The sequence below is a fragment of the Phyllobates terribilis genome, unplaced genomic scaffold, assembly GCF_046119375.1.
Source record: "Phyllobates terribilis strain yellow unplaced genomic scaffold, ASM4611937v1 Scaffold_7__3_contigs__length_470593459, whole genome shotgun sequence".
NCBI classification, from domain to species: domain Eukaryota; kingdom Metazoa; phylum Chordata; class Amphibia; order Anura; family Dendrobatidae; genus Phyllobates; species Phyllobates terribilis.
In genome coordinates, this window is record NW_027362767.1 from 315,677,170 (window position 1) to 315,690,306 (window position 13,137).

Sequence of the window (13,137 nt, forward strand, 5' to 3'; positions counted from 1 at the left end):
TGGGAAATGTACTCTCTTAACAGAACACAAACATGAAACAGCTTTCTACATAGGGTTCAGTTTTTAAAAGGGTTGGTGATAGTGATGAGCGAGCACTAAAATGCTCGGGTGCTCGAAGCTCGCGTCGAGCACATTGGATGGGAACGGTGCTCAATTAAACGTCAGGCAGGCAGAATATATAGGCAGACAGGCAGGCAGGGTATATAGGAGGGTGCATGAAAAACATAGCAGGGCACTTGGAACACACTAGTGCCCTCCAATTTTCATGCACCCCTCTCTTTAAAAAAGCCGGCCGGCAATTCATCAGCGGCATACACCGGTACCCAACAATTTAGAACAGAAAGAATACAGCATCACACATAGATTAGATAGATAGAAACATGTCAGTCTCATATATAATAAGTACAGTGATAGTGTTGGTTACTGTACTTGTTATTTAGTGTTAAAATAAAGGATTTATTAAAAAAAAATAATAGTGTTCTTGTCCCTTTAAAAAAGCAGGCCTGCAATTCATTAGCAACATACACCGGTACCAGACAATTTAGAACAGAAAGAATAGAGCATCACACATAGATTAGATAGATAGAAACATGTCAGTCACATATATAATAAGTACAGTGATAGTGTTGGTTACTGTACTTGTCATTTAGTGTTAAAATAAAGGATTTATTAAAAAAAAATGGCGTGGGGTTCCCCGTAATTTTAGTCTCTAGCGGAGGTTAAGCAGACGGCTGGGGCAGATGTTTGAGGCCTGGGAAGGGGGTAATACCCATGGAGCTTCCAAGGCTACTAATATCAGCCCCCAGCTGAATACCTAGCCATTACCAGCTATTAAAATGGGGGACCCCCCAAAAAAATGACGTGGGGTCCCCCCTATTTTATTAGCTAGCAAAGGCTAGGCAGACAGCTGGGGGCTGATATTAATAGTCCAGTAAGGGTGCCATGAATATTGGCCCTCTCCCTGGCTAGAAACACCAGCCGTCAGCCACCCCAGAAATGGCGCATCCATAGGATGCGCCAATTCTGGCACTTAGCCTCGCTCTTCCCATTGCCCTGTAGTGGTGGCAGTGGGGTAATAGGGTTGGGGTTGATGTTAGCTTATAATGCCAGCTGACATCAAGCCCAGGTTAGTAATGGAGAGGCGTCTACAAGACATCCCCATTACAGCATTCTGGGTGTTCGTGTTTTTTTTTTACTTTGACTATGGGGTTAGTAATGGGGGTGTCTTGTAGACAACTCTCCATTACTAACCCCATAGTCAAAGTTAAAAAAAAACACAAACACCAAGAGTAAAGTCCTTTAATTTAAATAAACACACAATTCTTTAATGTTCTAAATTAAACCATACTTACCATCACACCCATTCCAGCTGAAGCCAACGATCTCCTGCAATAAAAATAAAATAATAAACCAACCTCATCCTTACCTTTCCATGGTTCCCAGGACGGCTCCAGCTCTGCTACATTCACATGATAGGCTGGAGCGCAGCCGAAAGCTGCCATCCAGCTTGCCATGCCGCAGACACTGAGAAGCACAGGCATGCTTGAGCTCCTCAGTGTCTGGCTGTGACGGCATCCAGATGAGCCGAGTTCATCTCCAATGAACTCGGCTCACCTCATGCACGTCACTGACAGCGTGGGAGAATTCTCCTGCGCTCAGTGCTTCAGCAGGAGAATTCTCCCACGCTGGGATGGCATTGAGATGACAGGCTGGATCGCAGCTGAGCGCTGCCATCCAGCTTGTCATCCTTTAGAGACACTGCAGATCGCAAGCATGCCTGCGCTCTGCAGTGTCTATGAAGGATGGCATGCTGGATGGCAGTGCTCAGCTGCGATCCAGCCTGTCATCTCAATGCCGTCCCAGCGTGGGAGAATTCTCTTGCTCAAGCGCTGAGCGCAGGAGAATTCTCCCACGCTGTCAGTGACGTGCATGAGGTGAGCTGAGTTCATTGGACATGAACTCGGCTCATCTGGATGTCGTCACAGCCAGACACTGAGGAGCTCAAGCATGCCTGAGCTTCTCAGTGTCTGCGGCATGGCAAGCTGGGTGGCAGCTTTCGGCTGCGCTCCAGCCTATCATGTGAATGTAGCAGAGCTGGAGCCGTCCTGGGAACCATGGAAAGGTAAGGATGAGGTTGGTTTATTATTTTATTTTTATTGCAGGAGATCGTTGGCTTCAGCTGGAATGGGCATGATGGTAAGTATGGTTTAATTTAGAACATTAAAAAATTGTGTGTTTATTTCAATTAAAGGACTTTATTCTGGGTGTTTGTGTTTTTTTTTAACTTTGACTATGGGGTTAGTAATGGGGGTGTCTTATAGACTCCTCTCCATTACTAACCTGGGCTTGATGTCAGCTGGCATTATAAGCCGACATCAACCCCAACCCTATTACCCCACTGCCACCGCTACAGGGCAGTGGGAAGAGCGAGGCTAAGTGACAGAATTGGCGCATTCTATGGATGCGCCATTTCTGGGACGGCTGACGGCTGGTGTTTCTAGCCTGGGAGGGGGCCAATATTCATGGCACCCTGCCTAGGCTATTAATATCAGCCCCCAGCTGTCTGCCTAGCCTTTGCTAGCTATGAAAATAGGGGGGACCCCACGTCATTTTTTTGGGGGGTCCCCCATATTAATAGCTGGTAAAGGCTAGGTATTCAGCTGGGGGCTGATATTAGTAGCCTGGCAAGCTCCGTGGGTATTACCCCCTTCCCAGGCTTCAAACATCTGCCCCAGCCGTCTGCTTAACCTCCGCTAGAGACTAAAATTACGGGGAACCCTACGCCATTTTTTTTTAATAAATCCTTTATTTTAACCCTAAATGACAAGTACAGTAACCAACACTATCACTGTACTTATTATATATGTGACTGACATGTTTCTATCTATCTAATCTATGTGTGATGCTCTATTCTTTCTGTTCTAAATTGTCGGGTACCGGTGTATGCCGCTGCTGAATTGCTGGCTTTTCATGTTTCACTGTGAGCACTGTTCCCATCGATTTGGGCAATCACTGTAATGCCACAACCACCATGGCTGCGACATTACAGTGAGTGGCAGACAATCCCTGCATGATCGGTGCTCTAAATAGCGCCAAACATGCAGGACGGGGACCCGAGCTCCCGCCCGAGCATCGCGCAAGTACTCGGCGAGCTCCGAGCATCTCGAGTACTGAGATGCTCGGGCGAGTACCAAGCAGTGGCGAGCATGCTCGCTCATCACTAGTTGGTGACAATAAGCCATAACCTATTCACTTTGATGTCAGTATTTCTGTTTTGCTTCTCTAAAAAAAGGATATTTTTTGGACAGCTTGATAAAAACCTTGGTAATTGATTCATCATTTTGTGATTAGAAAAGTTGTTGTGGACCCAGAAAGGATTTTTTTCACTCACAGTTGAGAAGCCAAAACTTCTTTAAATTCAAAGCAGTACATGTAGACCCCCAAAAGAGATAATTTTTCAATCCTAGTTGAGAAAAAATTACTTATTTATGCTCAAAACTGTACACCTGTTTTATTCCTCTAATTAAATGGTTAATATTTGGAAGGCTTGTGAAGAAACTAGCACGACTTTGTTTAGCAAAGTGCTAAGCTCTTGATACTCCCCAAACAGGGATTATTTTTGCACTTAACTGTATTAAAATGACACAACTTGTTCCGCTTGCACCACCACGTGTATAAACAACAACAATGCATGCACCTGACCCAAAAATTGATAATTTTTGGATCATTCAAACAATATAAGTAGCATACAAAGTCTGAAACTGCTCTGTGTGGTCAAAAGATAGATTCATATGCACCGTTGATGAACTTGTGTTGAACTCGACTGGGCCTCCCGCCAGGTCCAAAAGCAATATAAAAGTTCAGGAAAACCGAGGCATCAAAACAGCAGGTTCTTGATAAAAACTTGTTCTTTATTCCGTGTCAGTTAAAAACATCACAGAAAGACACAGCAGGCAACGTTTAGGCCATAATTGACCTTTTTCAAGCCCTCAAAGATTTCATACAGCTGTATGAACCTGCTGTTTTGGTGGCTCGGCTTTCCTGAACTGCTGTGTGTGGTTTAATAAGCAGTTGGTTACTACCGCTTATCTACTATTTTTCTCTAGCCAGATAGGTCGAGGTCACTTGAACAGTAAAAAGATTATGTTTGCATTACAGAGCTCAAAATGGGGGGTTCAATAGACTCAAAAGGGAATTTAGAGTAATGCACACAGGCAATTAGAGCCTTTTTAGCTATTAAATTCACTGCAAAATTATACGCTACAAATAGAATTTGGGGGGGAGGGGGATTTTGCAAAGCTTGTGTATATGAATTTAAAAAAAATTGCTCATCTCTATTTTGATATCCCCTGTTTAAATGGAGGGCTGCTCACATGCACTTTACTGCTCCAATAAATTATAGCTGTACTTTGTTTGCTATTTCCATAAGTCACAATGACATTAAAAGGAGAGGTAATGCGCATGTGTGACCATCGCAACATTCAAGCACTGGACACATAACCCTTATTTTGGCGATCAGTGGGTGTCCCAGAGGTGGAATTCCAAGTGATCATACATTAACCAGTCACCTTTAAAACAGATATAAGCTGCACAAGGGCACAAAGAAAGTATTACTCTGGTAATAAGCATTCTGATAGACAGTATTATATTGCATGATTAGGTCTAGCATCAATCAAAAAAGGGACATTGAATGATATGCTTTAAAATAACACTCCGTGTTTCCAAAACTATTTAGAACATCTATAATAAGAAAAAAGAGGAAAAACAATAACATACTTATGCATAGAGAACAAACAAAAGGCTCCAAATGTGTGGAATAAGCAATATAATCACACTCTCAAGACGTAAAGGTCTGCAGACTGCAGAGTATTAAATGCAATCTCCCTTAAACCTATGTCTGTAAATGAAGTGTCGGGCTTGGTTTTTTTTTCTAAATCATGTGCAAGGCCTATTAAAGAGTCAATTATGACTCTTAGGATTGATATATCCAGTAGGTGGCGCTAGAGTTCAAGTTCCTTTCCTCTTGAAAGAGGCTTTTTGCCTCTGACATTTACATCCTCAAAGAAATGTTTCCCATTAGATCACCTATATTTTCCTAATACTTTGATGCAATCAAAACATTGTCTTGTGTCCTTCAACATATTTTTATCAAAGAGAATAGGTATAATTGACAACATTCTGCAGCCAAAGCCAATATATATTTATATATTGAGACAGAGTCACTGGTGATATATGTAAGGGGAGATATGTTTTACTGCGGCTGTTAGCTTCAGTGAACTGAACCTTGAAGTTTCTTCTGGCATGTTATGTGCTGGGGGGTTGAACCACCATTGTAAAAAGGCTTGTTTTTTTGTGAATGACAGTGACTGAGCATTTAACTTCCCCAGCCACACCCTTGAGGTGGAGATATGGTGAATGACCTCCCTCCCGCTCTATAGTCATTCACAAAAAAACAAACCCTTTTAAATGGTGGTTTAACCCCCCCAGCACATAACATGCTGGAGGAAACTTCAAGGTTCAGTTCACTGAAGCTAAAAGCCGTAGTAAAACATATCTCCCCTCACATATATCACCAGTAACTCTGTCACAATATATATATGTATATACTGTATATATATATATATATATATATATATATATATGTATATATATATATATATATATATATATATATATATATATATATATATATATACAGTGCCTACAAGTAGTATTCAACCCCCTGCAGATTTAGCTGGTTTGATAAGATGCAAATAAGTTACAGCCTTCAAACTGCAAACGAGAGTAGGTTTTATGAACAGAAGCACAAATCTGACAAACCAAAAAGTTATGTTGCTCAGTTGAATTTTATTAAATTTTAAACATAAAAGTGTGGGTCAATTATTATACAACCCCTATGTTTAATATTTTGTGGAATAACCCTTGTTTGCAATTACAGCTAATAATCGTCTTTTATAAGACCTGATCAGGCCGGCACAGGTCTGTGGAGTTATCTTGGCCCACTCCTCCATGCAGATCTTCTCCAAGTTATCTAGGTTCTTTGGGTGTCTCATGTGGACTTTATTCTTGAGCTCCTTCCACAAGTTTTCAATTGGGTTAAGGTCAGGAGACTGACTAGGCCACTCCAACACCTTGACTTTTTCCCTCTTGAACCAGACCTTGGTTTTCTTGGCTGTGTGCTTTGGGTCGTTGTCTTGTTGGAAGATGAAATTATGACCCATCTTAAGATCCTTGATGGAGGAGCGGAGGTTCTTGGCCAAAATCTCCAGGTAGGCCGTGCTATCCATCTTCCCATGGATGCGGGCCAGATGGCCAGGCCCCATGGCTGAGAAACAGCCCCACAGCATGATGCTGCCACCACCATGCTTGACTGTAGGGATGGTATTCTTGGGGTCGTATGCAGTGCCATCCAGTCTCCAAACGTCACGTGTGTGGTTGGCACCAAAGATCTCGATCTTGGTCTCATCAGACCATAGAACCTTGAACCAGTCTGTCTCAGAGTCCTCCAAGTGATCATGAGCAAACTGTAGACGAGCCTTGACATGACGCTTTGAAAGTAAAGGTACCATACAGGCTCGTCTGGAACGGAGACCATTGCGGTGGAGTACGTTACTTATGGTATTGACTGAAACCAATGTCCCCACTGCCATGAGATCTTCCCGGAGCTCCTTCCTTGTTGTCCTTGGGTTAGCCTTGACTCTTCGGACAAGCCTGGCCTCAGCACGGGAGGACACTTTCAAAGGCTGTCCAGGCCGTGGAAGGCTAACAGTAGTTCCATAAGCCTTCCACTTACGGATGATGCTCCCAACAGTGGAGACAGTGGAGACAGGTAGGCCCAACTCCTTGGAAAGGGTTTTCTACCCCTTGCCAGCCTTGTGACCCTCCACGATCTTGTCTCTGATGGCCTTGGAATGCTCCTTTGTCTTTCCCATGTTGACCATGAGTGCTGTTCACAAGTTTGGGGAGGGTCTTAAATAGTCAGAAAAGGCTGGCAAAAGAGATCTTTAATCCACACATGTGAAGCTCATTATTCTTGGTGCCTGAACTACTTCTTAATACTTTAGGGGGACCAAACAGAATTCTTGTGGTTTGAGGGGTTGAATAATAAATGACACTCTGAATTAACTTTTAACGTTTTAAAAAAACAAACAAAAAAAAAACAAAAACAAAATTTGCTGCAGTGCGTTTCCCACTTCCAGGCTGATCTACAGTACAAATGTCACAATGCCAAGTTAATTTCGCATGTGTCAACCAGCTAAATCTGCAGGGGGTTGAATACTACTTGTAGGCACTGTATATACATACAGGGTTGGCCATTTATATGGATACACCTAAATAAAATGGGAATGGTTGGTGATATCAACTTCCTGTTTGTGGCACATTAGTATATGGGAGGGGGAAAACTTTTCCAGATGGGTGGTGACCATGGTGGCCATTATGAAGTTGGCCATTTTGGATCCAACTTTACTTTTTTCAATGGGAAGAGGGTCATGTGACACATCAAACTTATTGAGAATGTCATAAGAAAAACAATGGTGTGCTTGGTTTTAATGTAACTTTATTCTTTCATGAGTTATTTCCAAGTTTCTCTTTGTTTACAGCCATTGACATGTCGCAGAGGTTAACACGTGAGGAGCGGATAGAAATTGTATTGATGTCTGGTGAATGCAGTACCCAGTTCATTGCAGCAGATTTCAATGCAAGACACCCTACGAGACCACCCATCTCCCATGCTTCAGTTAGCAAACTGCTTGCCAAATTTCGTGAAACAGGTTCAGTGTTGGATTTGCCAAAATGTAGATGAAAGAAAACTGTCACTAATGAAGAAACATCAGTGGCTGTCCTAGCTTCATTCAGCAAGAGCCCACAGGGTAGCACTCGCTGCATGTCACTGGAGAGTGGCATCAGTCGAACATCCCTTCGGCGGATAATAGCTACTCACAAATGGCACCCTTACAAAATCCAGCTGCTGCAGCATCTCAACGAGGATGACCCAGATCGGGGAACTGAATTTGCAGAATGGGCAAAACAAAAATTGGAACAGGACCCTCAGTTTACACAGAACATTTTGTTCAGTGATGAGGCAAACTTTTTTGTGAATGGTGAAGTTAACAAACAAAACCACCGCTATTGGTCTGACACTAACCCACAGTGGATAGATCCCTCCAAGACTGTTGGAACACAAAAATTGATGGTATGGTGTGGTATATGGGGTACAGAGATAGTGGGGCCATTCTTCATCAATGGAAACCTCAATGCCACTGGATATCTGAAATTGCTACATGATGATGTGTTGCCCTCTTTATGCACTGAAGATGGCACACTCCCTAAGTTTTTCCAACAAGATGGTGCACCACCACATTATGGGTGTCAGGTCCGAGCATTCCTACATGAACAGTTTCCTGGAAAGTGGATTGGTCGTCGTGGGCCAGCTGAATGACCACCAAGGTCTCCCGATCTGAGACCCTAAGACTTATATCTTTGGTGTCATCTGAAGGCAATTGTCTATGCTGTGAAGATACGAGATGTGCAGCATCTGAAACAACGGATACTGGAAGCCTGTGCTAGCATTTCTTCTGCGGTGTTGCTATCAGTGTGTCAAGAGTGGGAGAAGAGGGTTGCATTGACAATCCAACACAATGGGCAGCACTTTGAACACATTTTACAAGTGGTCATAAACTTGTAAAAAACTCATGAAGGAATAAAGTTACGTTAAAACCAAGCACACCATTGTTTTTATTATGACATTCTCAATAAGTTTGATGTGTCACATGACCCTCTTCCCATTGAAAAAAATAAAGTTGGATCCAAAAATGTCTGACTTCAAAATGGCCGCCATGGTCACCACCCATCTGGAAAAGTTTTCCCCCTCCCATATACTAATGTGCCACAAACAGGAAGTTGATATCACCAACCATTCCCATTTTATTTAGGTGTATTCATATAAATGGCCACCCTGTATATCGGTATACAGTATAAATATATATGCTGTGTCCAACATCACCACAATACTGCCTGCATTAAGTCCATGTTATACTTAGTGTCATCATGCATTTTTATTACATTATTTATTAATATTGAGCTATATACAGACACAGAATACAGAATATTTCTTATAATGGTCACTGATATATAATTAACTAGGGAAGATCTAGAATTCATTTTATATATGGGCATCACATTTGTCATGCACCATTCCATTCCATTGGCATTGCCCAATGTTTACATAAATAAATAAGTTTATCAGTAGTACCTGCAGAACGGTCAGGTGGCACAATGACTAGCCCACTGGAGTGCTAGGTGCTCTTTATGAATGTGAAGTTTGATGTCTGCAGTTAGAGTTGTTACTTGTGTATTCACTTGAGGATTATAATTTCAGTATATTAGCCTAGAAAACCTTTTAACTAGTGATGAGCAAACATGCTCGGATAAGGGGTTAACCGAGCATGCTTGAGTCCTAACCGAGTATTTTTGGCATGCTCGTATATTATGTTCGAGTCTCTGCGTCTGCATGATTTATGGCTGTTAGACAGCCTTAACACTTGAGTATTCCCTAACAAACAGGCAGTCATTGCATGTGTTGAGGCTGACTAACAGCCACAAATCATGCAGATGCAGGTACTTGAACATAATATAAGAGCATGCCGAAGATACTCGGTTAGGACTAACCTCTTATCTGAGCACGTTGACTCATCACTACTTCTAACCCTTCAAGAGGATTAACTGCTTCTGTAGTATGCACTTTCTACATTGTGAATATATCTTGTTCTGATGCTTGGCTGGTATCTGACCACATTCTTGCCTGATATTTATATTTCTAGTCTTGTCTCCCCAGGGACAACACACCTTCCTTCACCCTTCGGAAGTACATCTGGAAACCAGTGGCTCTAGTGCAGGCCATTCTAACGGTTTCCACAAGGATAAGAGGTGTTGATGTTCTGTTTTTCAGTTACATGAGCACTGACGCATATATTGGCTGTAGTGGTCAGGTAGGTGACTGGAATGAATGAATATTCTGATCACAATTAATGTGTCTTATGCGGATACACATAGGTATCAAAAGAAATATACTAAATTCAATGCAATTGATTTTTTTATTAAAGAAGCCCTCCCATGAACATTTTTTTTTATTAAATGTGTGTGTATGTGCATGTAGTGTAGTGTGCGTGTATTAATATACTCCCCTACCGCCACTTTCTCCAGGGTCCAGCACCGTTCTGCTCCTCTTTTCAGTGACATCAGCATTATTCAGACTTTCCTGATAACCCTACGCTCTATGCAAGAGTCGGAGGTCTCTTTTACAATGTAAGTCTATGGTGTCTCGTTCTGATAGCCACTTCCGGGTCACGCTGTGCTCTGCAGACAGTCTGCAGAGCAGTGACATCTCTCGGAAGAGGAGTGGAAGGGCGTTGGATCCCAGAGAAAGCTGCGGCAGGTGAATATATGAATACACTCACAATACACTACATGCACATATACACACATTTAATGAAAAAAATATTCATGGGAGGCCAATAAGAGCATTCATACAAGTAAATTTAATAAAGTTTGTTTAGGTAACCAGGTAAACCAATATCCATTACATTGTTATATAAAATAATATCCAGCATGCCAATGGTCTTTCCATGTGCCTGAGAACCACAAGCATCCAAAACTTGTACAATGCCTGAAGACGTATTGGCTATCTCTGATGCAGTCTATTAGTTTTATGGAAGAATGCAGAACAAGTAACCTCCAAGTATAAATGAAATATTGCTGATCAGCATCCATTTTTGATTATATAGAGTAAAACTTTTTTTGGCATTTGAGTGCAATGTTCATTTTTTATTGGGCATTAATTTAAAAAAGTCTGACTCAGACATACGCAGGTCTTTATTGTTTTGGCCCCAGTAAAAGCATATTTTTAATTTTTCAACAAAGTGTTCGAAAAGAAGACATATATAATTGATGTGTCAAGCTATCAATCACATATTTTGATATATTCTAACCTTGAAAGGATGAAAATGTAAAAAAGACAGCATTATATTTTGTCACAATTACAATGCATCAGCCTAGATAAGAAACCAGGAATGTAGGGAATTGAATGCACTGATAGAAACCCATAGTTGTAAGCAGAATTTAGGTTTTCAGCCCATTAATATTTTCAATTACTTATTGCAATCAATGGATTTTAAAATAATGAGCAATTGAAACCGAAAACAAACCTATAAGAAGGCAGAAACGTAAATTATCTATTAGCATACGACATAACCACTATCTATATTATTATTATTATTATTATTTATTATTATTATAGAACATTGTTGTGTGGAATTGGTGGCTGATTTCATTGACCTGAAAGTTTACCACTTCATTAGATAGTTCCTACGCAGGTCAGATGTAGTTCAACGATTCCCATGATGTTCCCCGCATCCGGCTCACGATGCGCTCAGCGAGGCCCGGCGACTGTGAAGAGCAATAATGTTACTGATGTCACCGCTCATCAGAGTTGCCAGATCACTCTGCGCAATGCGAGACCCGGCGACTGCACCTCAAATCACGGCTGGCTCAGAAAAATGATGATTTGAAGGAATAAAATGCTGATTGCATGTGATACCTTTAGTTGCTGTGTGCCATATGAAGAAGGCGTGTGACGTCACTGTGACATCCTGACAAAGGGGAACCGCGTATTTTCCGAAACGCGTTGGTTTTCTTTTTGGCCCTCTTGGGACTCCGTGACTTTACATGCATTCTTCAGTCCCACCAACCATCTTCTGCTTGGTATCCAGGGATGCTTCTTCTACAGCTCCATACACCGACGACACATGGCATACAGCAATTAAAAGTACCACATGCAATCAGCATTTTATTCCTTCAAACCATCATTTTTCTGAGCCAGCCTTGATGTGAGGTGCAGTAACACTACCCATTGTGCACACTTAATGAAATTACCATCAGGACTATTTCAAATGGACTAGTTGTCTTTCCAATGTATTTATGAATTGTGATGTTATGTCATTTAAATATATTTACATTATCTACTCTCTTATGTTCTAATCTTCTTTCCTATCGGTACCTGTTGTAGACAGGTCAGTAGGTCATTTTTCATTTGTGACCACTTCAATCTTTCCTGCTCAGTGAGTAGCGTGACAGAATTTCTTTTGGTTATTTTTTGTTTAGACAATCCCTTCAGACTTTCACACAGAATCAGTGTCTCTGTCTGCAGTTTATTCACTTTCACATACTTCTTTCTTCTGTTTTAACCCCTTTCCGACATGTGCCATACATGTACGGCACATATCGTGTCTCTCACTTTGGCCGCAGCAATGGCCACGGCAGAAGGACGTCAGCCATATATGTACGGCACATATCGTGTCTCTCACTTTGGCCGCAGCCATGGCCACGGCAAAAGGACGTCATAAGTCCCGCCCTTCAGAGTCCATGTCACATGATCATGGGTCGCCGATGGGTTGGCATGACAACCTGAGGTCTGTAGGACACCTCTGTGGTTGTCATTGCTGGGATGCTATGAACGCCGCCCAGCGATTGGCGCTCATATCAAGTGAGCATTTTTGCTACAAACAGGCAATCTGATGATTGCCTGTGTGTAGCACAGGTGATAGGATAATTTCAGCTTCTAGTCTCCCATAGAGACTATTGAAGAAAGTGAAAAGTAAAAAAAAAAATGTTTTTAAAAATATTTAAAAAATTTAAAAAATATAAAAGTTTAAATCACCTCCCTTTCGCTTCATTCAAAATAAAACAATAAAAAAAACAAATATACACATATTTGGTATCACTGGATTCAGAAACCCCCAATCTACCAATATCTAAAAAGAATTAATCAAATTGGTAAACTGCGTAATGAGAAAAAAAATCAAAATGCCAGAATTATGTTTTTTTGGTCGCTGCAGCACTGCAATAAAATGCAATAACAGGTGATCAAAACATCGTATCTGACCAAAAATAATATCAGCAAAAGTGTCAGCTCGGCGCGCAAAAAATAAGGCCCTCACTCGGCCCCAGATCCTGAAAAATGGAAACGCGACGGGTCTCGGAAAATGGCGACTTTTTTTTTTATAAACTTTGGATTTTTACTGAGCTGCAGACACTTCCTTTGCTAAAATAGCTCTGCAATGCAACATGCAATCAAACATG